Source organism: Rhinoderma darwinii, unplaced genomic scaffold, assembly GCF_050947455.1.
Source record: "Rhinoderma darwinii isolate aRhiDar2 unplaced genomic scaffold, aRhiDar2.hap1 Scaffold_680, whole genome shotgun sequence".
Taxonomy (NCBI): Eukaryota; Metazoa; Chordata; class Amphibia; order Anura; family Rhinodermatidae; genus Rhinoderma; species Rhinoderma darwinii.
The window spans coordinates 107875-134166 of NW_027464239.1; the positions used below are offsets into that span (position 1 = coordinate 107875).

Sequence of the window (26292 nt, forward strand, 5' to 3'; positions counted from 1 at the left end):
TCTGTGTTTCTGTGTTTCCGGCATTTCACATTGGAACACCTCATTCACCTTCCTTGTCTTCTCTCCGCCCTCCCTTTTAGGTAAGTTAAAGAGCTGCACCTGAGCCAGCCACTTGATTGATTGATTGATTGATTGATTGATTGATTGATTGATTGATGCAGCACAACAGTCAAATAGTGGAGTGGAGTAGGGGAACAGCAAACAGCCAATAAAGCAGCCCGCCCGCTCGCCTGCCCGCCACAATGGACCTACCTGTGTACACTAGATGGATGTGATGGAATGTACTGTCGTCCCTACATTTCAAGAAGAAGTAAGAATTGCAGTTGCAACAAAGCCTTGCTTGCCTACAAAGAGAGCAGCAATTTGGATTTGTTACTATGTTACCTAGAAGAATAACAAACTGTGCAAGGATGGAGGTTGTAGGAGCAAGGAGAAGTTGTCTGTAAAGTTGGTGGATGCCTATTTTCCATTTTGCAGTCCCTTGTCTCCCTCTTGTGGCCTCCTGGAGGCAACTAGCTGTGCAAAAAAAAGACAGCCTGGCGGCCGGCTGTTGCAGTGTTGCCCTCTCAGGCAACACTGAGTGACTGACTGAGCCTCACCGTCTTATATAAAGTTCAGACGGAACTTTGCACGTGTCATAGTGGAGCCCTCAGGATTCCAGAGCCAGCTTTCTGACATCATAATGGGGCCTCAGAGATAAAAGCCTGGGCCCAGGCAGTGTTGGTCAGTGCTGCTCAGCAGGCAGCACTGGACTGGACTGGATTACAGCTGATACAAGGTGTGAAGGAACAAGGGGTGGCTGTGGGCATGCACTTGCTGCCGCTGCCAGTGTTTATCTGCATGGCAGCAGGGCATTTGGGCGTTGCCAGGAAGGCGTTTTTATGTAGATTCCTCCTCTTTCAGCACTGCATTGTGGTGCAAGCAAAAGAAGCAAATCCTGTCTGGCTTCCTCTCCGGCCTTTATTCACCTCCCGTGTAGCTGTGAGTGTGTGAGCCTGCAGGGCCCCATGGAATTGCCTAGAAGTAGGCTGAATCGCTGCAAGGGCTGAACAGCAGTATCGGGCAGGCTCGGGCAACGCGCGGCCCGTTCGGGTTATCGCTTCTCGGCCTTTTGGCTAAGATCAAGTGTAGTATCTGTTCTTATCAGTTTAATATCTGATACGTCCCCTATCTGGGGACCATATATTAAATGGATTTTTAGAACAGGGAGATGGAAATAGAGCTTGCTCTGTCCACTCCACGCATTGACCTGGTATTGCAGTATTTCCAGGACCGGTGCACCCTTTCCTTATGTGTTGACTAAAAGCAGATTCCAAAAGTGTTTTTTGTCTTTGCTATTGTTTCTGTCTTTCTGAAGGGATCTCCCCTTTTAATCCCATTATTTCAACACCTGTTGGACAATGCATGAGTGATAATGAGCTCATTGATTAAATGCAATTAATGAATAGATTGCCACCTCTTGTTGTGTGTCGTCTGTGTTTCTGTGTTTCCGGCATTTCACATTGGAACACCTCATTCACCTTCCTTGTCTTCTCTCCGCCCTCCCTTTTAGGTAAGTTAAAGAGCTGCACCTGAGCCAGCCACTGATTGATTGATTGATTGATTGATTGATTGATTGATTGATTGATTGATTGATTGATGCAGCACAACAGTCAAATAGTGGAGTGGAGTAGGGGAACAGCAAACAGCCAATAAAGCAGCCCGCCCGCTCGCCTGCCCGCCACAATGGACCTACCTGTGTACACTAGATGGATGTGATGGAATGTACTGTCGTCCCTACATTTCAAGAAGAAGTAAGAATTGCAGTTGCAACAAAGCCTTGCTTGCCTACAAAGAGAGCAGCAATTTGGATTTGTTACTATGTTACCTAGAAGAATAACAAACTGTGCAAGGATGGAGGTTGTAGGAGCAAGGAGAAGTTGTCTGTAAAGTTGGTGGATGCCTATTTTCCATTTTGCAGTCCCTTGTCTCCCTCTTGTGGCCTCCTGGAGGCAACTAGCTGTGCAAAAAAAAGACAGCCTGGCGGCCGGCTGTTGCAGTGTTGCCCTCTCAGGCAACACTGAGTGACTGACTGAGCCTCACCGTCTTATATAAAGTTCAGACGGAACTTTGCACGTGTCATAGTGGAGCCCTCAGGATTCCAGAGCCAGCTTTCTGACATCATAATGGGGCCTCAGAGATAAAAGCCTGGGCCCAGGCAGTGTTGGTCAGTGCTGCTCAGCAGGCAGCACTGGACTGGACTGGATTACAGCTGATACAAGGTGTGAAGGAACAAGGGGTGGCTGTGGGCATGCACTTGCTGCCGCTGCCAGTGTTTATCTGCATGGCAGCAGGGCATTTGGGCGTTGCCAGGAAGGCGTTTTTATGTAGATTCCTCCTCTTTCAGCACTGCATTGTGGTGCAAGCAAAAGAAGCAAATCCTGTCTGGCTTCCTCTCCGGCCTTTATTCACCTCCCGTGTAGCTGTGAGTGTGTGAGCCTGCAGGGCCCCATGGAATTGCCTAGAAGTAGGCTGAATCGCTGCAAGGGCTGAACAGCAGTATCGGGCAGGCTCGGGCAACGCGCGGCCCGTTCGGGTTATCGCTTCTCGGCCTTTTGGCTAAGATCAAGTGTAGTATCTGTTCTTATCAGTTTAATATCTGATACGTCCCCTATCTGGGGACCATATATTAAATGGATTTTTAGAACAGGGAGATGGAAATAGAGCTTGCTCTGTCCACTCCACGCATTGACCTGGTATTGCAGTATTTCCAGGACCGGTGCACCCTTTCCTTATGTGTTGACTAATAGCAGATTCCAAAAGTGTTTTTTGTCTTTGCTATTGTTTCTGTCTTTCTGAAGGGATCTCCCCTTTTAATCCCATTATTTCAACACCTGTTGGACAATGCATGAGTGATAATGAGCTCATTGATTAAATGCAATTAATGAATAGATTGCCACCTCTTGTTGTGTGTCGTCTGTGTTTCTGTGTTTCCGGCATTTCACATTGGAACACCTCATTCACCTTCCTTGTCTTCTCTCCGCCCTCCCTTTTAGGTAAGTTAAAGAGCTGCACCTGAGCCAGCCACTGATTGATTGATTGATTGATTGATTGATTGATTGATTGATTGATGCAGCACAACAGTCAAATAGTGGAGTGGAGTAGGGGAACAGCAAACAGCCAATAAAGCAGCCCGCCCGCTCGCCTGCCCGCCACAATGGACCTACCTGTGTACACTAGATGGATGTGATGGAATGTACTGTCGTCCCTACATTTCAAGAAGAAGTAAGAATTGCAGTTGCAACAAAGCCTTGCTTGCCTACAAAGAGAGCAGCAATTTGGATTTGTTACTATGTTACCTAGAAGAATAACAAACTGTGCAAGGATGGAGGTTGTAGGAGCAAGGAGAAGTTGTCTGTAAAGTTGGTGGATGCCTATTTTCCATTTTGCAGTCCCTTGTCTCCCTCTTGTGGCCTCCTGGAGGCAACTAGCTGTGCAAAAAAAAGACAGCCTGGCGGCCGGCTGTTGCAGTGTTGCCCTCTCAGGCAACACTGAGTGACTGACTGAGCCTCACCGTCTTATATAAAGTTCAGACGGAACTTTGCACGTGTCATAGTGGAGCCCTCAGGATTCCAGAGCCAGCTTTCTGACATCATAATGGGGCCTCAGAGATAAAAGCCTGGGCCCAGGCAGTGTTGGTCAGTGCTGCTCAGCAGGCAGCACTGGACTGGACTGGATTACAGCTGATACAAGGTGTGAAGGAACAAGGGGTGGCTGTGGGCATGCACTTGCTGCCGCTGCCAGTGTTTATCTGCATGGCAGCAGGGCATTTGGGCGTTGCCAGGAAGGCGTTTTTATGTAGATTCCTCCTCTTTCAGCACTGCATTGTGGTGCAAGCAAAAGAAGCAAATCCTGTCTGGCTTCCTCTCCGGCCTTTATTCACCTCCCGTGTAGCTGTGAGTGTGTGAGCCTGCAGGGCCCCATGGAATTGCCTAGAAGTAGGCTGAATCGCTGCAAGGGCTGAACAGCAGTATCGGGCAGGCTCGGGCAACGCGCGGCCCGTTCGGGTTATCGCTTCTCGGCCTTTTGGCTAAGATCAAGTGTAGTATCTGTTCTTATCAGTTTAATATCTGATACGTCCCCTATCTGGGGACCATATATTAAATGGATTTTTAGAACAGGGAGATGGAAATAGAGCTTGCTCTGTCCACTCCACGCATTGACCTGGTATTGCAGTATTTCCAGGACCGGTGCACCCTTTCCTTATGTGTTGACTAAAAGCAGATTCCAAAAGTGTTTTTTGTCTTTGCTACTGTTTCTGTCTTTCTGAAGGGATCTCCCCTTTTAATCCCATTATTTCAACACCTGTTGGACAATGCATGAGTGATAATGAGCTCATTGATTAAATGCAATTAATGAATAGATTGCCACCTCTTGTTGTGTGTCGTCTGTGTTTCTGTGTTTCCGGCATTTCACATTGGAACACCTCATTCACCTTCCTTGTCTTCTCTCCGCCCTCCCTTTTAGGTAAGTTAAAGAGCTGCACCTGAGCCAGCCACTGATTGATTGATTGATTGATTGATTGATTGATTGATTGATTGATGCAGCACAACAGTCAAATAGTGGAGTGGAGTAGGGGAACAGCAAACAGCCAATAAAGCAGCCCGCCCGCTCGCCTGCCCGCCACAATGGACCTACCTGTGTACACTAGATGGATGTGATGGAATGTACTGTCGTCCCTACATTTCAAGAAGAAGTAAGAATTGCAGTTGCAACAAAGCCTTGCTTGCCTACAAAGAGAGCAGCAATTTGGATTTGTTACTATGTTACCTAGAAGAATAACAAACTGTGCAAGGATGGAGGTTGTAGGAGCAAGGAGAAGTTGTCTGTAAAGTTGGTGGATGCCTATTTTCCATTTTGCAGTCCCTTGTCTCCCTCTTGTGGCCTCCTGGAGGCAACTAGCTGTGCAAAAAAAAGACAGCCTGGCGGCCGGCTGTTGCAGTGTTGCCCTCTCAGGCAACACTGAGTGACTGACTGAGCCTCACCGTCTTATATAAAGTTCAGACGGAACTTTGCACGTGTCATAGTGGAGCCCTCAGGATTCCAGAGCCAGCTTTCTGACATCATAATGGGGCCTCAGAGATAAAAGCCTGGGCCCAGGCAGTGTTGGTCAGTGCTGCTCAGCAGGCAGCACTGGACTGGACTGGATTACAGCTGATACAAGGTGTGAAGGAACAAGGGGTGGCTGTGGGCATGCACTTGCTGCCGCTGCCAGTGTTTATCTGCATGGCAGCAGGGCATTTGGGCGTTGCCAGGAAGGCGTTTTTATGTAGATTCCTCCTCTTTCAGCACTGCTTTGTGGTGCAAGCAAAAGAAGCAAATCCTGTCTGGCTTCCTCTCCGGCCTTTATTCACCTCCCGTGTAGCTGTGAGTGTGTGAGCCTGCAGGGCCCCATGGAATTGCCTAGAAGTAGGCTGAATCGCTGCAAGGGCTGAACAGCAGTATCGGGCAGGCTCGGGCAACGCGCGGCCCGTTCGGGTTATCGCTTCTCGGCCTTTTGGCTAAGATCAAGTGTAGTATCTGTTCTTATCAGTTTAATATCTGATACGTCCCCTATCTGGGGACCATATATTAAATGGATTTTTAGAACAGGGAGATGGAAATAGAGCTTGCTCTGTCCACTCCACGCATTGACCTGGTATTGCAGTATTTCCAGGACCGGTGCACCCTTTCCTTATGTGTTGACTAAAAGCAGATTCCAAAAGTGTTTTTTGTCTTTGCTATTGTTTCTGTCTTTCTGAAGGGATCTCCCCTTTTAATCCCATTATTTCAACACCTGTTGGACAATGCATGAGTGATAATGAGCTCATTGATTAAATGCAATTAATGAATAGATTGCCACCTCTTGTTGTGTGTCGTCTGTGTTTCTGTGTTTCCGGCATTTCACATTGGAACACCTCATTCACCTTCCTTGTCTTCTCTCCGCCCTCCCTTTTAGGTAAGTTAAAGAGCTGCACCTGAGCCAGCCACTGATTGATTGATTGATTGATTGATTGATTGATTGATTGATTGATTGATTGATGCAGCACAACAGTCAAATAGTGGAGTGGAGTAGGGGAACAGCAAACAGCCAATAAAGCAGCCCGCCCGCTCGCCTGCCCGCCACAATGGACCTACCTGTGTACACTAGATGGATGTGATGGAATGTACTGTCGTCCCTACATTTCAAGAAGAAGTAAGAATTGCAGTTGCAACAAAGCCTTGCTTGCCTACAAAGAGAGCAGCAATTTGGATTTGTTACTATGTTACCTAGAAGAATAACAAACTGTGCAAGGATGGAGGTTGTAGGAGCAAGGAGAAGTTGTCTGTAAAGTTGGTGGATGCCTATTTTCCATTTTGCATGCAGTCCCTTGTCTCCCTCTTGTGGCCTCCTGGAGGCAACTAGCTGTGCAAAAAAAAGACAGCCTGGCGGCCGGCTGTTGCAGTGTTGCCCTCTCAGGCAACACTGAGTGACTGACTGAGCCTCACCGTCTTATATAAAGTTCAGACGGAACTTTGCACGTGTCATAGTGGAGCCCTCAGGATTCCAGAGCCAGCTTTCTGACATCATAATGGGGCCTCAGAGATAAAAGCCTGGGCCCAGGCAGTGTTGGTCAGTGCTGCTCAGCAGGCAGCACTGGACTGGACTGGATTACAGCTGATACAAGGTGTGAAGGAACAAGGGGTGGCTGTGGGCATGCACTTGCTGCCGCTGCCAGTGTTTATCTGCATGGCAGCAGGGCATTTGGGCGTTGCCAGGAAGGCGTTTTTATGTAGATTCCTCCTCTTTCAGCACTGCATTGTGGTGCAAGCAAAAGAAGCAAATCCTGTCTGGCTTCCTCTCCGGCCTTTATTCACCTCCCGTGTAGCTGTGAGTGTGTGAGCCTGCAGGGCCCCATGGAATTGCCTAGAAGTAGGCTGAATCGCTGCAAGGGCTGAACAGCAGTATCGGGCAGGCTCGGGCAACGCGCGGCCCGTTCGGGTTATCGCTTCTCGGCCTTTTGGCTAAGATCAAGTGTAGTATCTGTTCTTATCAGTTTAATATCTGATACGTCCCCTATCTGGGGACCATATATTAAATGGATTTTTAGAACAGGGAGATGGAAATAGAGCTTGCTCTGTCCACTCCACGCATTGACCTGGTATTGCAGTATTTCCAGGACCGGTGCACCCTTTCCTTATGTGTTGACTAAAAGCAGATTCCAAAAGTGTTTTTTGTCTTTGCTATTGTTTCTGTCTTTCTGAAGGGATCTCCCCTTTTAATCCCATTATTTCAACACCTGTTGGACAATGCATGAGTGATAATGAGCTCATTGATTAAATGCAATTAATGAATAGATTGCCACCTCTTGTTGTGTGTCGTCTGTGTTTCTGTGTTTCCGGCATTTCACATTGGAACACCTCATTCACCTTCCTTGTCTTCTCTCCGCCCTCCCTTTTAGGTAAGTTAAAGAGCTGCACCTGAGCCAGCCACTGATTGATTGATTGATTGATTGATTGATTGATTGATTGATTGATTGATTGATTGATGCAGCACAACAGTCAAATAGTGGAGTGGAGTAGGGGAACAGCAAACAGCCAATAAAGCAGCCCGCCCGCTCGCCTGCCCGCCACAATGGACCTACCTGTGTACACTAGATGGATGTGATGGAATGTACTGTCGTCCCTACATTTCAAGAAGAAGTAAGAATTGCAGTTGCAACAAAGCCTTGCTTGCCTACAAAGAGAGCAGCAATTTGGATTTGTTACTATGTTACCTAGAAGAATAACAAACTGTGCAAGGATGGAGGTTGTAGGAGCAAGGAGAAGTTGTCTGTAAAGTTGGTGGATGCCTATTTTCCATTTTGCAGTCCCTTGTCTCCCTCTTGTGGCCTCCTGGAGGCAACTAGCTGTGCAAAAAAAAGACAGCCTGGCGGCCGGCTGTTGCAGTGTTGCCCTCTCAGGCAACACTGAGTGACTGACTGAGCCTCACCGTCTTATATAAAGTTCAGACGGAACTTTGCACGTGTCATAGTGGAGCCCTCAGGATTCCAGAGCCAGCTTTCTGACATCATAATGGGGCCTCAGAGATAAAAGCCTGGGCCCAGGTAGTGTTGGTCAGTGCTGCTCAGCAGGCAGCACTGGACTGGACTGGATTACAGCTGATACAAGGTGTGAAGGAACAAGGGGTGGCTGTGGGCATGCACTTGCTGCCGCTGCCAGTGTTTATCTGCATGGCAGCAGGGCATTTGGGCGTTGCCAGGAAGGCGTTTTTATGTAGATTCCTCCTCTTTCAGCACTGCATTGTGGTGCAAGCAAAAGAAGCAAATCCTGTCTGGCTTCCTCTCCGGCCTTTATTCACCTCCCGTGTAGCTGTGAGTGTGTGAGCCTGCAGGGCCCCATGGAATTGCCTAGAAGTAGGCTGAATCGCTGCAAGGGCTGAACAGCAGTATCGGGCAGGCTCGGGCAACGCGCGGCCCGTTCGGGTTATCGCTTCTCGGCCTTTTGGCTAAGATCAAGTGTAGTATCTGTTCTTATCAGTTTAATATCTGATACGTCCCCTATCTGGGGACCATATATTAAATGGATTTTTAGAACAGGGAGATGGAAATAGAGCTTGCTCTGTCCACTCCACGCATTGACCTGGTATTGCAGTATTTCCAGGACCGGTGCACCCTTTCCTTATGTGTTGACTAAAAGCAGATTCCAAAAGTGTTTTTTGTCTTTGCTATTGTTTCTGTCTTTCTGAAGGGATCTCCCCTTTTAATCCCATTATTTCAACACCTGTTGGACAATGCATGAGTGATAATGAGCTCATTGATTAAATGCAATTAATGAATAGATTGCCACCTCTTGTTGTGTGTCGTCTGTGTTTCTGTGTTTCCGGCATTTCACATTGGAACACCTCATTCACCTTCCTTGTCTTCTCTCCGCCCTCCCTTTTAGGTAAGTTAAAGAGCTGCACCTGAGCCAGCCACTGATTGATTGATTGATTGATTGATTGATCGATTGATTGATTGATTGATTGATTGATTGATGCAGCACAACAGTCAAATAGTGGAGTGGAGTAGGGGAACAGCAAACAGCCAATAAAGCAGCCCGCCCGCTCGCCTGCCCGCCACAATGGACCTACCTGTGTACACTAGATGGATGTGATGGAATGTACTGTCGTCCCTACATTTCAAGAAGAAGTAAGAATTGCAGTTGCAACAAAGCCTTGCTTGCCTACAAAGAGAGCAGCAATTTGGATTTGTTACTATGTTACCTAGAAGAATAACAAACTGTGCAAGGATGGAGGTTGTAGGAGCAAGGAGAAGTTGTCTGTAAAGTTGGTGGATGCCTATTTTCCATTTTGCAGTCCCTTGTCTCCCTCTTGTGGCCTCCTGGAGGCAACTAGCTGTGCAAAAAAAAGACAGCCTGGCGGCCGGCTGTTGCAGTGTTGCCCTCTCAGGCAACACTGAGTGACTGACTGAGCCTCACCGTCTTATATAAAGTTCAGACGGAACTTTGCACGTGTCATAGTGGAGCCCTCAGGATTCCAGAGCCAGCTTTCTGACATCATAATGGGGCCTCAGAGATAAAAGCCTGGGCCCAGGCAGTGTTGGTCAGTGCTGCTCAGCAGGCAGCACTGGACTGGACTGGATTACAGCTGATACAAGGTGTGAAGGAACAAGGGGTGGCTGTGGGCATGCACTTGCTGCCGCTGCCAGTGTTTATCTGCATGGCAGCAGGGCATTTGGGCGTTGCCAGGAAGGCGTTTTTATGTAGATTCCTCCTCTTTCAGCACTGCATTGTGGTGCAAGCAAAAGAAGCAAATCCTGTCTGGCTTCCTCTCCGGCCTTTATTCACCTCCCGTGTAGCTGTGAGTGTGTGAGCCTGCAGGGCCCCATGGAATTGCCTAGAAGTAGGCTGAATCGCTGCAAGGGCTGAACAGCAGTATCGGGCAGGCTCGGGCAACGCGCGGCCCGTTCGGGTTATCGCTTCTCGGCCTTTTGGCTAAGATCAAGTGTAGTATCTGTTCTTATCAGTTTAATATCTGATACGTCCCCTATCTGGGGACCATATATTAAATGTATTTTTAGAACAGGGAGATGGAAATAGAGCTTGCTCTGTCCACTCCACGCATTGACCTGGTATTGCAGTATTTCCAGGACCGGTGCACCCTTTCCTTATGTGTTGACTAAAAGCAGATTCCAAAAGTGTTTTTTGTCTTTGCTATTGTTTCTGTCTTTCTGAAGGGATCTCCCCTTTTAATCCCATTATTTCAACACCTGTTGGACAATGCATGAGTGATAATGAGCTCATTGATTAAATGCAATTAATGAATAGATTGCCACCTCTTGTTGTGTGTCGTCTGTGTTTCTGTGTTTCCGGCATTTCACATTGGAACACCTCATTCACCTTCCTTGTCTTCTCTCCGCCCTCCCTTTTAGGTAAGTTAAAGAGCTGCACCTGAGCCAGCCACTGATTGATTGATTGATTGATTGATTGATTGATTGATTGATTGATTGATTGATTGATGCAGCACAACAGTCAAATAGTGGAGTGGAGTAGGGGAACAGCAAACAGCCAATAAAGCAGCCCGCCCGCTCGCCTGCCCGCCACAATGGACCTACCTGTGTACACTAGATGGATGTGATGGAATGTACTGTCGTCCCTACATTTCAAGAAGAAGTAAGAATTGCAGTTGCAACAAAGCCTTGCTTGCCTACAAAGAGAGCAGCAATTTGGATTTGTTACTATGTTACCTAGAAGAATAACAAACTGTGCAAGGATGGAGGTTGTAGGAGCAAGGAGAAGTTGTCTGTAAAGTTGGTGGATGCCTATTTTCCATTTTGCAGTCCCTTGTCTCCCTCTTGTGGCCTCCTGGAGGCAACTAGCTGTGCAAAAAAAAGACAGCCTGGCGGCCGGCTGTTGCAGTGTTGCCCTCTCAGGCAACACTGAGTGACTGACTGAGCCTCACCGTCTTATATAAAGTTCAGACGGAACTTTGCACGTGTCATAGTGGAGCCCTCAGGATTCCAGAGCCAGCTTTCTGACATCATAATGGGGCCTCAGAGATAAAAGCCTGGGCCCAGGCAGTGTTGGTCAGTGCTGCTCAGCAGGCAGCACTGGACTGGACTGGATTACAGCTGATACAAGGTGTGAAGGAACAAGGGGTGGCTGTGGGCATGCACTTGCTGCCGCTGCCAGTGTTTATCTGCATGGCAGCAGGGCATTTGGGCGTTGCCAGGAAGGCGTTTTTATGTAGATTCCTCCTCTTTCAGCACTGCATTGTGGTGCAAGCAAAAGAAGCAAATCCTGTCTGGCTTCCTCTCCGGCCTTTATTCACCTCCCGTGTAGCTGTGAGTGTGTGAGCCTGCAGGGCCCCATGGAATTGCCTAGAAGTAGGCTGAATCGCTGCAAGGGCTGAACAGCAGTATCGGGCAGGCTCGGGCAACGCGCGGCCCGTTCGGGTTATCGCTTCTCGGCCTTTTGGCTAAGATCAAGTGTAGTATCTGTTCTTATCAGTTTAATATCTGATACGTCCCCTATCTGGGGACCATATATTAAATGGATTTTTAGAACAGGGAGATGGAAATAGAGCTTGCTCTGTCCACTCCACGCATTGACCTGGTATTGCAGTATTTCCAGGACCGGTGCACCCTTTCCTTATGTGTTGACTAAAAGCAGATTCCAAAAGTGTTTTTTGTCTTTGCTATTGTTTCTGTCTTTCTGAAGGGATCTCCCCTTTTAATCCCATTATTTCAACACCTGTTGGACAATGCATGAGTGATAATGAGCTCATTGATTAAATGCAATTAATGAATAGATTGCCACCTCTTGTTGTGTGTCGTCTGTGTTTCTGTGTTTCCGGCATTTCACATTGGAACACCTCATTCACCTTCCTTGTCTTCTCTCCGCCCTCCCTTTTAGGTAAGTTAAAGAGCTGCACCTGAGCCAGCCACTGATTGATTGATTGATTGATTGATTGATTGATTGATTGATTGATTGATTGATTGATTGATTGATTGATGCAGCACAACAGTCAAATAGTGGAGTGGAGTAGGGGAACAGCAAACAGCCAATAAAGCAGCCCGCCCGCTCGCCTGCCCGCCACAATGGACCTACCTGTGTACACTAGATGGATGTGATGGAATGTACTGTCGTCCCTACATTTCAAGAAGAAGTAAGAATTGCAGTTGCAACAAAGCCTTGCTTGCCTACAAAGAGAGCAGCAATTTGGATTTGTTACTATGTTACCTAGAAGAATAACAAACTGTGCAAGGATGGAGGTTGTAGGAGCAAGGAGAAGTTGTCTGTAAAGTTGGTGGATGCCTATTTTCCATTTTGCAGTCCCTTGTCTCCCTCTTGTGGCCTCCTGGAGGCAACTAGCTGTGCAAAAAAAAGACAGCCTGGCGGCCGGCTGTTGCAGTGTTGCCCTCTCAGGCAACACTGAGTGACTGACTGAGCCTCACCGTCTTATATAAAGTTCAGACGGAACTTTGCACGTGTCATAGTGGAGCCCTCAGGATTCCAGAGCCAGCTTTCTGACATCATAATGGGGCCTCAGAGATAAAAGCCTGGGCCCAGGCAGTGTTGGTCAGTGCTGCTCAGCAGGCAGCACTGGACTGGACTGGATTACAGCTGATACAAGGTGTGAAGGAACAAGGGGTGGCTGTGGGCATGCACTTGCTGCCGCTGCCAGTGTTTATCTGCATGGCAGCAGGGCATTTGGGCGTTGCCAGGAAGGCGTTTTTATGTAGATTCCTCCTCTTTCAGCACTGCATTGTGGTGCAAGCAAAAGAAGCAAATCCTGTCTGGCTTCCTCTCCGGCCTTTATTCACCTCCCGTGTAGCTGTGAGTGTGTGAGCCTGCAGGGCCCCATGGAATTGCCTAGAAGTAGGCTGAATCGCTGCAAGGGCTGAACAGCAGTATCGGGCAGGCTCGGGCAACGCGCGGCCCGTTCGGGTTATCGCTTCTCGGCCTTTTGGCTAAGATCAAGTGTAGTATCTGTTCTTATCAGTTTAATATCTGATACGTCCCCTATCTGGGGACCATATATTAAATGTATTTTTAGAACAGGGAGATGGAAATAGAGCTTGCTCTGTCCACTCCACGCATTGACCTGGTATTGCAGTATTTCCAGGACCGGTGCACCCTTTCCTTATGTGTTGACTAAAAGCAGATTCCAAAAGTGTTTTTTGTCTTTGCTATTGTTTCTGTCTTTCTGAAGGGATCTCCCCTTTTAATCCCATTATTTCAACACCTGTTGGACAATGCATGAGTGATAATGAGCTCATTGATTAAATGCAATTAATGAATAGATTGCCACCTCTTGTTGTGTGTCGTCTGTGTTTCTGTGTTTCCGGCATTTCACATTGGAACACCTCATTCACCTTCCTTGTCTTCTCTCCGCCCTCCCTTTTAGGTAAGTTAAAGAGCTGCACCTGAGCCAGCCACTGATTGATTGATTGATTGATTGATTGATTGATTGATTGATTGATTGATTGATTGATTGATTGATTGATTGATTGATGCAGCACAACAGTCAAATAGTGGAGTGGAGTAGGGGAACAGCAAACAGCCAATAAAGCAGCCCGCCCGCTCGCCTGCCCGCCACAATGGACCTACCTGTGTACACTAGATGGATGTGATGGAATGTACTGTCGTCCCTACATTTCAAGAAGAAGTAAGAATTGCAGTTGCAACAAAGCCTTGCTTGCCTACAAAGAGAGCAGCAATTTGGATTTGTTACTATGTTACCTAGAAGAATAACAAACTGTGCAAGGATGGAGGTTGTAGGAGCAAGGAGAAGTTGTCTGTAAAGTTGGTGGATGCCTATTTTCCATTTTGCAGTCCCTTGTCTCCCTCTTGTGGCCTCCTGGAGGCAACTAGCTGTGCAAAAAAAAGACAGCCTGGCGGCCGGCTGTTGCAGTGTTGCCCTCTCAGGCAACACTGAGTGACTGACTGAGCCTCACCGTCTTATATAAAGTTCAGACGGAACTTTGCACGTGTCATAGTGGAGCCCTCAGGATTCCAGAGCCAGCTTTCTGACATCATAATGGGGCCTCAGAGATAAAAGCCTGGGCCCAGGCAGTGTTGGTCAGTGCTGCTCAGCAGGCAGCACTGGACTGGACTGGATTACAGCTGATACAAGGTGTGAAGGAACAAGGGGTGGCTGTGGGCATGCACTTGCTGCCGCTGCCAGTGTTTATCTGCATGGCAGCAGGGCATTTGGGCGTTGCCAGGAAGGCGTTTTTATGTAGATTCCTCCTCTTTCAGCACTGCATTGTGGTGCAAGCAAAAGAAGCAAATCCTGTCTGGCTTCCTCTCCGGCCTTTATTCACCTCCCGTGTAGCTGTGAGTGTGTGAGCCTGCAGGGCCCCATGGAATTGCCTAGAAGTAGGCTGAATCGCTGCAAGGGCTGAACAGCAGTATCGGGCAGGCTCGGGCAACGCGCGGCCCGTTCGGGTTATCGCTTCTCGGCCTTTTGGCTAAGATCAAGTGTAGTATCTGTTCTTATCAGTTTAATATCTGATACGTCCCCTATCTGGGGACCATATATTAAATGTATTTTTAGAACAGGGAGATGGAAATAGAGCTTGCTCTGTCCACTCCACGCATTGACCTGGTATTGCAGTATTTCCAGGACCGGTGCACCCTTTCCTTATGTGTTGACTAAAAGCAGATTCCAAAAGTGTTTTTTGTCTTTGCTATTGTTTCTGTCTTTCTGAAGGGATCTCCCCTTTTAATCCCATTATTTCAACACCTGTTGGACAATGCATGAGTGATAATGAGCTCATTGATTAAATGCAATTAATGAATAGATTGCCACCTCTTGTTGTGTGTCGTCTGTGTTTCTGTGTTTCCGGCATTTCACATTGGAACACCTCATTCACCTTCCTTGTCTTCTCTCCGCCCTCCCTTTTAGGTAAGTTAAAGAGCTGCACCTGAGCCAGCCACTGATTGATTGATTGATTGATTGATTGATTGATTGATTGATTGATTGATGCAGCACAACAGTCAAATAGTGGAGTGGAGTAGGGGAACAGCAAACAGCCAATAAAGCAGCCCGCCCGCTCGCCTGCCCGCCACAATGGACCTACCTGTGTACACTAGATGGATGTGATGGAATGTACTGTCGTCCCTACATTTCAAGAAGAAGTAAGAATTGCAGTTGCAACAAAGCCTTGCTTGCCTACAAAGAGAGCAGCAATTTGGATTTGTTACTATGTTACCTAGAAGAATAACAAACTGTGCAAGGATGGAGGTTGTAGGAGCAAGGAGAAGTTGTCTGTAAAGTTGGTGGATGCCTATTTTCCATTTTGCAGTCCCTTGTCTCCCTCTTGTGGCCTCCTGGAGGCAACTAGCTGTGCAAAAAAAAGACAGCCTGGCGGCCGGCTGTTGCAGTGTTGCCCTCTCAGGCAACACTGAGTGACTGACTGAGCCTCACCGTCTTATATAAAGTTCAGACGGAACTTTGCACGTGTCATAGTGGAGCCCTCAGGATTCCAGAGCCAGCTTTCTGACATCATAATGGGGCCTCAGAGATAAAAGCCTGGGCCCAGGCAGTGTTGGTCAGTGCTGCTCAGCAGGCAGCACTGGACTGGACTGGATTACAGCTGATACAAGGTGTGAAGGAACAAGGGGTGGCTGTGGGCATGCACTTGCTGCCGCTGCCAGTGTTTATCTGCATGGCAGCAGGGCATTTGGGCGTTGCCAGGAAGGCGTTTTTATGTAGATTCCTCCTCTTTCAGCACTGCATTGTGGTGCAAGCAAAAGAAGCAAATCCTGTCTGGCTTCCTCTCCGGCCTTTATTCACCTCCCGTGTAGCTGTGAGTGTGTGAGCCTGCAGGGCCCCATGGAATTGCCTAGAAGTAGGCTGAATCGCTGCAAGGGCTGAACAGCAGTATCGGGCAGGCTCGGGCAACGCGCGGCCCGTTCGGGTTATCGCTTCTCGGCCTTTTGGCTAAGATCAAGTGTAGTATCTGTTCTTATCAGTTTAATATCTGATACGTCCCCTATCTGGGGACCATATATTAAATGGATTTTTAGAACAGGGAGATGGAAATAGAGCTTGCTCTGTCCACTCCACGCATTGACCTGGTATTGCAGTATTTCCAGGACCGGTGCACCCTTTCCTTATGTGTTGACTAAAAGCAGATTCCAAAAGTGTTTTTTGTCTTTGCTATTGTTTCTGTCTTTCTGAAGGGATCTCCCCTTTTAATCCCATTATTTCAACACCTGTTGGACAATGCATGAGTGATAATGAGCTCATTGATTAAATGCAATTAATGAATAGATTGCCACCTCTTGTTGTGTGTCGTCTGTGTTTCTGTGTTTCCGGCATTTCACATTGGAACACCTCATTCACCTTCCTTGTCTTCTCTCCGCCCTCCCTTTTAGGTAAGTTAAAGAGCTGCACCTGAGCCAGCCACTGATTGATTGATTGATTGATTGATTGATTGATTGATTGATTGATTGATTGATTGATGCAGCACAACAGTCAAATAGTGGAGTGGAGTAGGGGAACAGCAAACAGCCAATAAAGCAGCCCGCCCGCTCGCCTGCCCGCCACAATGGACCTACCTGTGTACACTAGATGGATGTGATGGAATGTACTGTCGTCCCTACATTTCAAGAAGAAGTAAGAATTGCAGTTGCAACAAAGCCTTGCTTGCCTACAAAGAGAGCAGCAATTTGGATTTGTTACTATGTTACCTAGAAGAATAACAAACTGTGCAAGGATGGAGGTTGTAGGAGCAAGGAGAAGTTGTCTGTAAAGTTGGTGGATGCCTATTTTCCATTTTGCAGTCCCTTGTCTCCCTCTTGTGGCCTCCTGGAGGCAACTAGCTGTGCAAAAAAAAGACAGCCTGGCGGCCGGCTGTTGCAGTGTTGCCCTCTCAGGCAACACTGAGTGACTGACTGAGCCTCACCGTCTTATATAAAGTTCAGACGGAACTTTGCACGTGTCATAGTGGAGCCCTCAGGATTCCAGAGCCAGCTTTCTGACATCATAATGGGGCCTCAGAGATAAAAGCCTGGGCCCAGGCAGTGTTGGTCAGTGCTGCTCAGCAGGCAGCACTGGACTGGACTGGATTACAGCTGATACAAGGTGTGAAGGAACAAGGGGTGGCTGTGGGCATGCACTTGCTGCCGCTGCCAGTGTTTATCTGCATGGCAGCAGGGCATTTGGGCGTTGCCAGGAAGGCGTTTTTATGTAGATTCCTCCTCTTTCAGCACTGCATTGTGGTGCAAGCAAAAGAAGCAAATCCTGTCTGGCTTCCTCTCCGGCCTTTATTCACCTCCCGTGTAGCTGTGAGTGTGTGAGCCTGCAGGGCCCCATGGAATTGCCTAGAAGTAGGCTGAATCGCTGCAAGGGCTGAACAGCAGTATCGGGCAGGCTCGGGCAACGCGCGGCCCGTTCGGGTTATCGCTTCTCGGCCTTTTGGCTAAGATCAAGTGTAGTATCTGTTCTTATCAGTTTAATATCTGATACGTCCCCTATCTGGGGACCATATATTAAATGGATTTTTAGAACAGGGAGATGGAAATAGAGCTTGCTCTGTCCACTCCACGCATTGACCTGGTATTGCAGTATTTCCAGGACCGGTGCACCCTTTCCTTATGTGTTGACTAAAAGCAGATTCCAAAAGTGTTTTTTGTCTTTGCTATTGTTTCTGTCTTTCTGAAGGGATCTCCCCTTTTAATCCCATTATTTCAACACCTGTTGGACAATGCATGAGTGATAATGAGCTCATTGATTAAATGCAATTAATGAATAGATTGCCACCTCTTGTTGTGTGTCGTCTGTGTTTCTGTGTTTCCGGCATTTCACATTGGAACACCTCATTCACCTTCCTTGTCTTCTCTCCGCCCTCCCTTTTAGGTAAGTTAAAGAGCTGCACCTGAGCCAGCCACTGATTGATTGATTGATTGATTGATTGATTGATTGATTGATTGATTGATTGATGCAGCACAACAGTCAAATAGTGGAGTGGAGTAGGGGAACAGCAAACAGCCAATAAAGCAGCCCGCCCGCTCGCCTGCCCGCCACAATGGACCTACCTGTGTACACTAGATGGATGTGATGGAATGTACTGTCGTCCCTACATTTCAAGAAGAAGTAAGAATTGCAGTTGCAACAAAGCCTTGCTTGCCTACAAAGAGAGCAGCAATTTGGATTTGTTACTATGTTACCTAGAAGAATAACAAACTGTGCAAGGATGGAGGTTGTAGGAGCAAGGAGAAGTTGTCTGTAAAGTTGGTGGATGCCTATTTTCCATTTTGCAGTCCCTTGTCTCCCTCTTGTGGCCTCCTGGAGGCAACTAGCTGTGCAAAAAAAAGACAGCCTGGCGGCCGGCTGTTGCAGTGTTGCCCTCTCAGGCAACACTGAGTGACTGACTGAGCCTCACCGTCTTATATAAAGTTCAGACGGAACTTTGCACGTGTCATAGTGGAGCCCTCAGGATTCCAGAGCCAGCTTTCTGACATCATAATGGGGCCTCAGAGATAAAAGCCTGGGCCCAGGCAGTGTTGGTCAGTGCTGCTCAGCAGGCAGCACTGGACTGGACTGGATTACAGCTGATACAAGGTGTGAAGGAACAAGGGGTGGCTGTGGGCATGCACTTGCTGCCGCTGCCAGTGTTTATCTGCATGGCAGCAGGGCATTTGGGCGTTGCCAGGAAGGCGTTTTTATGTAGATTCCTCCTCTTTCAGCACTGCATTGTGGTGCAAGCAAAAGAAGCAAATCCTGTCTGGCTTCCTCTCCGGCCTTTATTCACCTCCCGTGTAGCTGTGAGTGTGTGAGCCTGCAGGGCCCCATGGAATTGCCTAGAAGTAGGCTGAATCGCTGCAAGGGCTGAACAGCAGTATCGGGCAGGCTCGGGCAACGCGCGGCCCGTTCGGGTTATCGCTTCTCGGCCTTTTGGCTAAGATCAAGTGTAGTATCTGTTCTTATCAGTTTAATATCTGATACGTCCCCTATCTGGGGACCATATATTAAATGGATTTTTAGAACAGGGAGATGGAAATAGAGCTTGCTCTGTCCACTCCACGCATTGACCTGGTATTGCAGTATTTCCAGGACCGGTGCACCCTTTCCTTATGTGTTGACTAAAAGCAGATTCCAAAAGTGTTTTTTGTCTTTGCTATTGTTTCTGTCTTTCTGAAGGGATCTCCCCTTTTAATCCCATTATTTCAACACCTGTTGGACAATGCATGAGTGATAATGAGCTCATTGATTAAATGCAATTAATGAATAGATTGCCACCTCTTGTTGTGTGTCGTCTGTGTTTCTGTGTTTCCGGCATTTCACATTGGAACACCTCATTCACCTTCCTTGTCTTCTCTCCGCCCTCCCTTTTAGGTAAGTTAAAGAGCTGCACCTGAGCCAGCCACTGATTGATTGATTGATTGATTGATTGATTGATTGATTGATTGATTGATTGATTGATGCAGCACAACAGTCAAATAGTGGAGTGGAGTAGGGGAACAGCAAACAGCCAATAAAGCAGCCCGCCCGCTCGCCTGCCCGCCACAATGGACCTACCTGTGTACACTAGATGGATGTGATGGAATGTACTGTCGTCCCTACATTTCAAGAAGAAGTAAGAATTGCAGTTGCAACAAAGCCTTGCTTGCCTACAAAGAGAGCAGCAATTTGGATTTGTTACTATGTTACCTAGAAGAATAACAAACTGTGCAAGGATGGAGGTTGTAGGAGCAAGGAGAAGTTGTCTGTAAAGTTGGTGGATGCCTATTTTCCATTTTGCAGTCCCTTGTCTCCCTCTTGTGGCCTCCTGGAGGCAACTAGCTGTGCAAAAAAAAGACAGCCTGGCGGCCGGCTGTTGCAGTGTTGCCCTCTCAGGCAACACTGAGTGACTGACTGAGCCTCACCGTCTTATATAAAGTTCAGACGGAACTTTGCACGTGTCATAGTGGAGCCCTCAGGATTCCAGAGCCAGCTTTCTGACATCATAATGGGGCCTCAGAGATAAAAGCCTGGGCCCAGGCAGTGTTGGTCAGTGCTGCTCAGCAGGCAGCACTGGACTGGACTGGATTACAGCTGATACAAGGTGTGAAGGAACAAGGGGTGGCTGTGGGCATGCACTTGCTGCCGCTGCCAGTGTTTATCTGCATGGCAGCAGGGCATTTGGGCGTTGCCAGGAAGGCGTTTTTATGTAGATTCCTCCTCTTTCAGCACTGCATTGTGGTGCAAGCAAAAGAAGCAAATCCTGTCTGGCTTCCTCTCCGGCCTTTATTCACCTCCCGTGTAGCTGTGAGTGTGTGAGCCTGCAGGGCCCCATGGAATTGCCTAGAAGTAGGCTGAATCGCTGCAAGGGCTGAACAGCAGTATCGGGCAGGCTCGGGCAACGCGCGGCCCGTTCGGGTTATCGCTTCTCGGCCTTTTGGCTAAGATCAAGTGTAGTATCTGTTCTTATCAGTTTAATATCTGATACGTCCCCTATCTGGGGACCATATATTAAATGGATTTTTAGAACAGGGAGATGGAAATAGAGCTTGCTCTGTCCACTCCACGCATTGACCTGGTATTGCAGTATTTCCAGGACCGGTGCACCCTTTCCTTATGTGTTGACTAAAAGCAGATTCCAAAAGTGTTTTTTGTCTTTGCTATTGTTTCTGTCTTTCTGAAGGGATCTCCCCTTTTAATCCCATTATTTCAACACCTGTTGGACAATGCATGAGTGATAATGAGCTCATTGATTAAATGCAATTAATGAATAGATTGCCACCTCTTGTTGTGTGTCGTCTGTGTTTCTGTGTTTCCGGCATTTCACATTGGAACACCTCATTCACCTTCCTTGTCTTCTCTCCGCCCTCCCTTTTAGGTAAGTTAAAGAGCTGCACCTGAGCCAGCCACTGATTGATTGATTGATTGATTGATTGATTGATTGATTGATTGATTGATTGATTGATGCAGCACAACAGTCAAATAGTGGAGTGGAGTAGGGGAACAGCAAACAGCCAATAAAGCAGCCCGCCCGCTCGCCTGCCCGCCACAATGGACCTACCTGTGTACACTAGATGGATGTGATGGAATGTACTGTCGTCCCTACATTTCAAGAAGAAGTAAGAATTGCAGTTGCAACAAAGCCTTGCTTGCCTACAAAGAGAGCAGCAATTTGGATTTGTTACTATGTTACCTAGAAGAATAACAAACTGTGCAAGGATGGAGGTTGTAGGAGCAAGGAGAAGTTGTCTGTAAAGTTGGTGGATGCCTATTTTCCATTTTGCAGTCCCTTGTCTCCCTCTTGTGGCCTCCTGGAGGCAACTAGCTGTGCAAAAAAAAGACAGCCTGGCGGCCGGCTGTTGCAGTGTTGCCCTCTCAGGCAACACTGAGTGACTGACTGAGCCTCACCGTCTTATATAAAGTTCAGACGGAACTTTGCACGTGTCATAGTGGAGCCCTCAGGATTCCAGAGCCAGCTTTCTGACATCATAATGGGGCCTCAGAGATAAAAGCCTGGGCCCAGGCAGTGTTGGTCAGTGCTGCTCAGCAGGCAGCACTGGACTGGACTGGATTACAGCTGATACAAGGTGTGAAGGAACAAGGGGTGGCTGTGGGCATGCACTTGCTGCCGCTGCCAGTGTTTATCTGCATGGCAGCAGGGCATTTGGGCGTTGCCAGGAAGGCGTTTTTATGTAGATTCCTCCTCTTTCAGCACTGCATTGTGGTGCAAGCAAAAGAAGCAAATCCTGTCTGGCTTCCTCTCCGGCCTTTATTCACCTCCCGTGTAGCTGTGAGTGTGTGAGCCTGCAGGGCCCCATGGAATTGCCTAGAAGTAGGCTGAATCGCTGCAAGGGCTGAACAGCAGTATCGGGCAGGCTCGGGCAACGCGCGGCCCGTTCGGGTTATCGCTTCTCGGCCTTTTGGCTAAGATCAAGTGTAGTATCTGTTCTTATCAGTTTAATATCTGATACGTCCCCTATCTGGGGACCATATATTAAATGGATTTTTAGAACAGGGAGATGGAAATAGAGCTTGCTCTGTCCACTCCACGCATTGACCTGGTATTGCAGTATTTCCAGGACCGGTGCACCCTTTCCTTATGTGTTGACTAAAAGCAGATTCCAAAAGTGTTTTTTGTCTTTGCTATTGTTTCTGTCTTTCTGAAGGGATCTCCCCTTTTAATCCCATTATTTCAACACCTGTTGGACAATGCATGAGTGATAATGAGCTCATTGATTAAATGCAATTAATGAATAGATTGCCACCTCTTGTTGTGTGTCGTCTGTGTTTCTGTGTTTCCGGCATTTCACATTGGAACACCTCATTCACCTTCCTTGTCTTCTCTCCGCCCTCCCTTTTAGGTAAGTTAAAGAGCTGCACCTGAGCCAGCCACTGATTGATTGATTGATTGATTGATTGATTGATTGATTGATTGATTGATTGATTGATGCAGCACAACAGTCAAATAGTGGAGTGGAGTAGGGGAACAGCAAACAGCCAATAAAGCAGCCCGCCCGCTCGCCTGCCCGCCACAATGGACCTACCTGTGTACACTAGATGGATGTGATGGAATGTACTGTCGTCCCTACATTTCAAGAAGAAGTAAGAATTGCAGTTGCAACAAAGCCTTGCTTGCCTACAAAGAGAGCAGCAATTTGGATTTGTTACTATGTTACCTAGAAGAATAACAAACTGTGCAAGGATGGAGGTTGTAGGAGCAAGGAGAAGTTGTCTGTAAAGTTGGTGGATGCCTATTTTCCATTTTGCAGTCCCTTGTCTCCCTCTTGTGGCCTCCTGGAGGCAACTAGCTGTGCAAAAAAAAGACAGCCTGGCGGCCGGCTGTTGCAGTGTTGCCCTCTCAGGCAACACTGAGTGACTGACTGAGCCTCACCGTCTTATATAAAGTTCAGACGGAACTTTGCACGTGTCATAGTGGAGCCCTCAGGATTCCAGAGCCAGCTTTCTGACATCATAATGGGGCCTCAGAGATAAAAGCCTGGGCCCAGGCAGTGTTGGTCAGTGCTGCTCAGCAGGCAGCACTGGACTGGACTGGATTACAGCTGATACAAGGTGTGAAGGAACAAGGGGTGGCTGTGGGCATGCACTTGCTGCCGCTGCCAGTGTTTATCTGCATGGCAGCAGGGCATTTGGGCGTTGCCAGGAAGGCGTTTTTATGTAGATTCCTCCTCTTTCAGCACTGCATTGTGGTGCAAGCAAAAGAAGCAAATCCTGTCTGGCTTCCTCTCCGGCCTTTATTCACCTCCCGTGTAGCTGTGAGTGTGTGAGCCTGCAGGGCCCCATGGAATTGCCTAGAAGTAGGCTGAATCGCTGCAAGGGCTGAACAGCAGTATCGGGCAGGCTCGGGCAACGCGCGGCCCGTTCGGGTTATCGCTTCTCGGCCTTTTGGCTAAGATCAAGTGTAGTATCTGTTCTTATCAGTTTAATATCTGATACGTCCCCTATCTGGGGACCATATATTAAATGGATTTTTAGAACAGGGAGATGGAAATAGAGCTTGCTCTGTCCACTCCACGCATTGACCTGGTATTGCAGTATTTCCAGGACCGGTGCACCCTTTCCTTATGTGTTGACTAAAAGCAGATTCCAAAAGTGTTTTTTGTCTTTGCTATTGTTTCTGTCTTTCTGAAGGGATCTCCCCTTTTAATCCCATTATTTCAACACCTGTTGGACAATGCATGAGTGATAATGAGCTCATTGATTAAATGCAATTAATGAATAGATTGCCACCTCTTGTTGTGTGTCGTCTGTGTTTCTGTGTTTCCGGCATTTCACATTGGAACACCTCATTCACCTTCCTTGTCTTCTCTCCGCCCTCCCTTTTAGGTAAGTTAAAGAGCTGCACCTGAGCCAGCCACTGATTGATTGATTGATTGATTGATTGATTGATTGATTGATTGATTGATTGATTGATTGATGCAGCACAACAGTCAAATAGTGGAGTGGAGTAGGGGAACAGCAAACAGCCAATAAAGCAGCCCGCCCGCTCGCCTGCCCGCCACAATGGACCTACCTGTGTACACTAGATGGATGTGATGGAATGTACTGTCGTCCCTACATTTCAAGAAGAAGTAAGAATTGCAGTTGCAACAAAGCCTTGCTTGCCTACAAAGAGAGCAGCAATTTGGATTTGTTACTATGTTACCTAGAAGAATAACAAACTGTGCAAGGATGGAGGTTGTAGGAGCAAGGAGAAGTTGTCTGTAAAGTTGGTGGATGCCTATTTTCCATTTTGCAGTCCCTTGTCTCCCTCTTGTGGCCTCCTGGAGGCAACTAGCTGTGCAAAAAAAAGACAGCCTGGCGGCCGGCTGTTGCAGTGTTGCCCTCTCAGGCAACACTGAGTGACTGACTGAGCCTCACCGTCTTATATAAAGTTCAGACGGAACTTTGCACGTGTCATAGTGGAGCCCTCAGGATTCCAGAGCCAGCTTTCTGACATCATAATGGGGCCTCAGAGATAAAAGCCTGGGCCCAGGCAGTGTTGGTCAGTGCTGCTCAGCAGGCAGCACTGGACTGGACTGGATTACAGCTGATACAAGGTGTGAAGGAACAAGGGGTGGCTGTGGGCATGCACTTGCTGCCGCTGCCAGTGTTTATCTGCATGGCAGCAGGGCATTTGGGCGTTGCCAGGAAGGCGTTTTTATGTAGATTCCTCCTCTTTCAGCACTGCATTGTGGTGCAAGCAAAAGAAGCAAATCCTGTCTGGCTTCCTCTCCGGCCTTTATTCACCTCCCGTGTAGCTGTGAGTGTGTGAGCCTGCAGGGCCCCATGGAATTGCCTAGAAGTAGGCTGAATCGCTGCAAGGGCTGAACAGCAGTATCGGGCAGGCTCGGGCAACGCGCGGCCCGTTCGGGTTATCGCTTCTCGGCCTTTTGGCTAAGATCAAGTGTAGTATCTGTTCTTATCAGTTTAATATCTGATACGTCCCCTATCTGGGGACCATATATTAAATGGATTTTTAGAACAGGGAGATGGAAATAGAGCTTGCTCTGTCCACTCCACGCATTGACCTGGTATTGCAGTATTTCCAGGACCGGTGCACCCTTTCCTTATGTGTTGACTAAAAGCAGATTCCAAAAGTGTTTTTTGTCTTTGCTATTGTTTCTGTCTTTCTGAAGGGATCTCCCCTTTTAATCCCATTATTTCAACACCTGTTGGACAATGCATGAGTGATAATGAGCTCATTGATTAAATGCAATTAATGAATAGATTGCCACCTCTTGTTGTGTGTCGTCTGTGTTTCTGTGTTTCCGGCATTTCACATTGGAACACCTCATTCACCTTCCTTGTCTTCTCTCCGCCCTCCCTTTTAGGTAAGTTAAAGAGCTGCACCTGAGCCAGCCACTGATTGATTGATTGATTGATTGATTGATTGATTGATTGATTGATTGATTGATTGATGCAGCACAACAGTCAAATAGTGGAGTGGAGTAGGGGAACAGCAAACAGCCAATAAAGCAGCCCGCCCGCTCGCCTGCCCGCCACAATGGACCTACCTGTGTACACTAGATGGATGTGATGGAATGTACTGTCGTCCCTACATTTCAAGAAGAAGTAAGAATTGCAGTTGCAACAAAGCCTTGCTTGCCTACAAAGAGAGCAGCAATTTGGATTTGTTACTATGTTACCTAGAAGAATAACAAACTGTGCAAGGATGGAGGTTGTAGGAGCAAGGAGAAGTTGTCTGTAAAGTTGGTGGATGCCTATTTTCCATTTTGCAGTCCCTTGTCTCCCTCTTGTGGCCTCCTGGAGGCAACTAGCTGTGCAAAAAAAAGACAGCCTGGCGGCCGGCTGTTGCAGTGTTGCCCTCTCAGGCAACACTGAGTGACTGACTGAGCCTCACCGTCTTATATAAAGTTCAGACGGAACTTTGCACGTGTCATAGTGGAGCCCTCAGGATTCCAGAGCCAGCTTTCTGACATCATAATGGGGCCTCAGAGATAAAAGCCTGGGCCCAGGCAGTGTTGGTCAGTGCTGCTCAGCAGGCAGCACTGGACTGGACTGGATTACAGCTGATACAAGGTGTGAAGGAACAAGGGGTGGCTGTGGGCATGCACTTGCTGCCGCTGCCAGTGTTTATCTGCATGGCAGCAGGGCATTTGGGCGTTGCCAGGAAGGCGTTTTTATGTAGATTCCTCCTCTTTCAGCACTGCATTGTGGTGCAAGCAAAAGAAGCAAATCCTGTCTGGCTTCCTCTCCGGCCTTTATTCACCTCTCGTGTAGCTGTGAGTGTGTGAGCCTGCAGGGCCCCATGGAATTGCCTAGAAGTAGGCTGAATCGCTGCAAGGGCTGAACAGCAGTATCGGGCAGGCTCGGGCAAC

The 26292-nt window shown here is 47.8% G+C and overlaps 17 non-coding genes across 17 annotated transcripts; all 17 read left to right on the plus strand.

Annotated features, from left to right (window-relative positions):
- The first annotated feature begins 1095 nt into the window (after positions 1–1095).
- On the plus strand, positions 1096–1286 carry LOC142728528 (U2 spliceosomal RNA). Its single transcript, XR_012877647.1, has one exon. It is a non-coding gene; the product is annotated as a U2 spliceosomal RNA (small nuclear RNA).
- A 1292-nt stretch (positions 1287–2578) lies between these two features.
- On the plus strand, positions 2579–2769 carry LOC142728529 (U2 spliceosomal RNA). The gene has a single exon (XR_012877648.1). It is a non-coding gene; the product is annotated as a U2 spliceosomal RNA (small nuclear RNA).
- Positions 2770–4049: 1280 nt separating this feature from the next.
- On the plus strand, positions 4050–4240 carry LOC142728530 (U2 spliceosomal RNA). The gene has a single exon (XR_012877649.1). It is a non-coding gene; the product is annotated as a U2 spliceosomal RNA (small nuclear RNA).
- A 1280-nt stretch (positions 4241–5520) lies between these two features.
- Positions 5521–5711, plus strand: LOC142728532 (U2 spliceosomal RNA). The gene has a single exon (XR_012877651.1). It is a non-coding gene; the product is annotated as a U2 spliceosomal RNA (small nuclear RNA).
- A 1292-nt stretch (positions 5712–7003) lies between these two features.
- LOC142728535 (U2 spliceosomal RNA) lies at positions 7004–7194 on the plus strand. The gene has a single exon (XR_012877652.1). It is a non-coding gene; the product is annotated as a U2 spliceosomal RNA (small nuclear RNA).
- A 1292-nt stretch (positions 7195–8486) lies between these two features.
- LOC142728536 (U2 spliceosomal RNA) lies at positions 8487–8677 on the plus strand. The gene has a single exon (XR_012877653.1). It is a non-coding gene; the product is annotated as a U2 spliceosomal RNA (small nuclear RNA).
- A 1296-nt stretch (positions 8678–9973) lies between these two features.
- Positions 9974–10164, plus strand: LOC142728501 (U2 spliceosomal RNA). Its single transcript, XR_012877622.1, has one exon. It is a non-coding gene; the product is annotated as a U2 spliceosomal RNA (small nuclear RNA).
- A 1292-nt stretch (positions 10165–11456) lies between these two features.
- Positions 11457–11647, plus strand: LOC142728537 (U2 spliceosomal RNA). The gene has a single exon (XR_012877654.1). It is a non-coding gene; the product is annotated as a U2 spliceosomal RNA (small nuclear RNA).
- A 1304-nt stretch (positions 11648–12951) lies between these two features.
- On the plus strand, positions 12952–13142 carry LOC142728582 (U2 spliceosomal RNA). Its single transcript, XR_012877695.1, has one exon. It is a non-coding gene; the product is annotated as a U2 spliceosomal RNA (small nuclear RNA).
- A 1312-nt stretch (positions 13143–14454) lies between these two features.
- On the plus strand, positions 14455–14645 carry LOC142728594 (U2 spliceosomal RNA). Its single transcript, XR_012877706.1, has one exon. It is a non-coding gene; the product is annotated as a U2 spliceosomal RNA (small nuclear RNA).
- Positions 14646–15929: 1284 nt separating this feature from the next.
- On the plus strand, positions 15930–16120 carry LOC142728538 (U2 spliceosomal RNA). Its single transcript, XR_012877655.1, has one exon. It is a non-coding gene; the product is annotated as a U2 spliceosomal RNA (small nuclear RNA).
- A 1292-nt stretch (positions 16121–17412) lies between these two features.
- Positions 17413–17603, plus strand: LOC142728539 (U2 spliceosomal RNA). The gene has a single exon (XR_012877656.1). It is a non-coding gene; the product is annotated as a U2 spliceosomal RNA (small nuclear RNA).
- A 1288-nt stretch (positions 17604–18891) lies between these two features.
- LOC142728540 (U2 spliceosomal RNA) lies at positions 18892–19082 on the plus strand. The gene has a single exon (XR_012877657.1). It is a non-coding gene; the product is annotated as a U2 spliceosomal RNA (small nuclear RNA).
- A 1292-nt stretch (positions 19083–20374) lies between these two features.
- LOC142728541 (U2 spliceosomal RNA) lies at positions 20375–20565 on the plus strand. The gene has a single exon (XR_012877658.1). It is a non-coding gene; the product is annotated as a U2 spliceosomal RNA (small nuclear RNA).
- A 1292-nt stretch (positions 20566–21857) lies between these two features.
- Positions 21858–22048, plus strand: LOC142728542 (U2 spliceosomal RNA). The gene has a single exon (XR_012877659.1). It is a non-coding gene; the product is annotated as a U2 spliceosomal RNA (small nuclear RNA).
- A 1292-nt stretch (positions 22049–23340) lies between these two features.
- Positions 23341–23531, plus strand: LOC142728543 (U2 spliceosomal RNA). The gene has a single exon (XR_012877660.1). It is a non-coding gene; the product is annotated as a U2 spliceosomal RNA (small nuclear RNA).
- Positions 23532–24827: 1296 nt separating this feature from the next.
- LOC142728546 (U2 spliceosomal RNA) lies at positions 24828–25018 on the plus strand. The gene has a single exon (XR_012877662.1). It is a non-coding gene; the product is annotated as a U2 spliceosomal RNA (small nuclear RNA).
- Positions 25019–26292: the final 1274 nt, after the last annotated feature.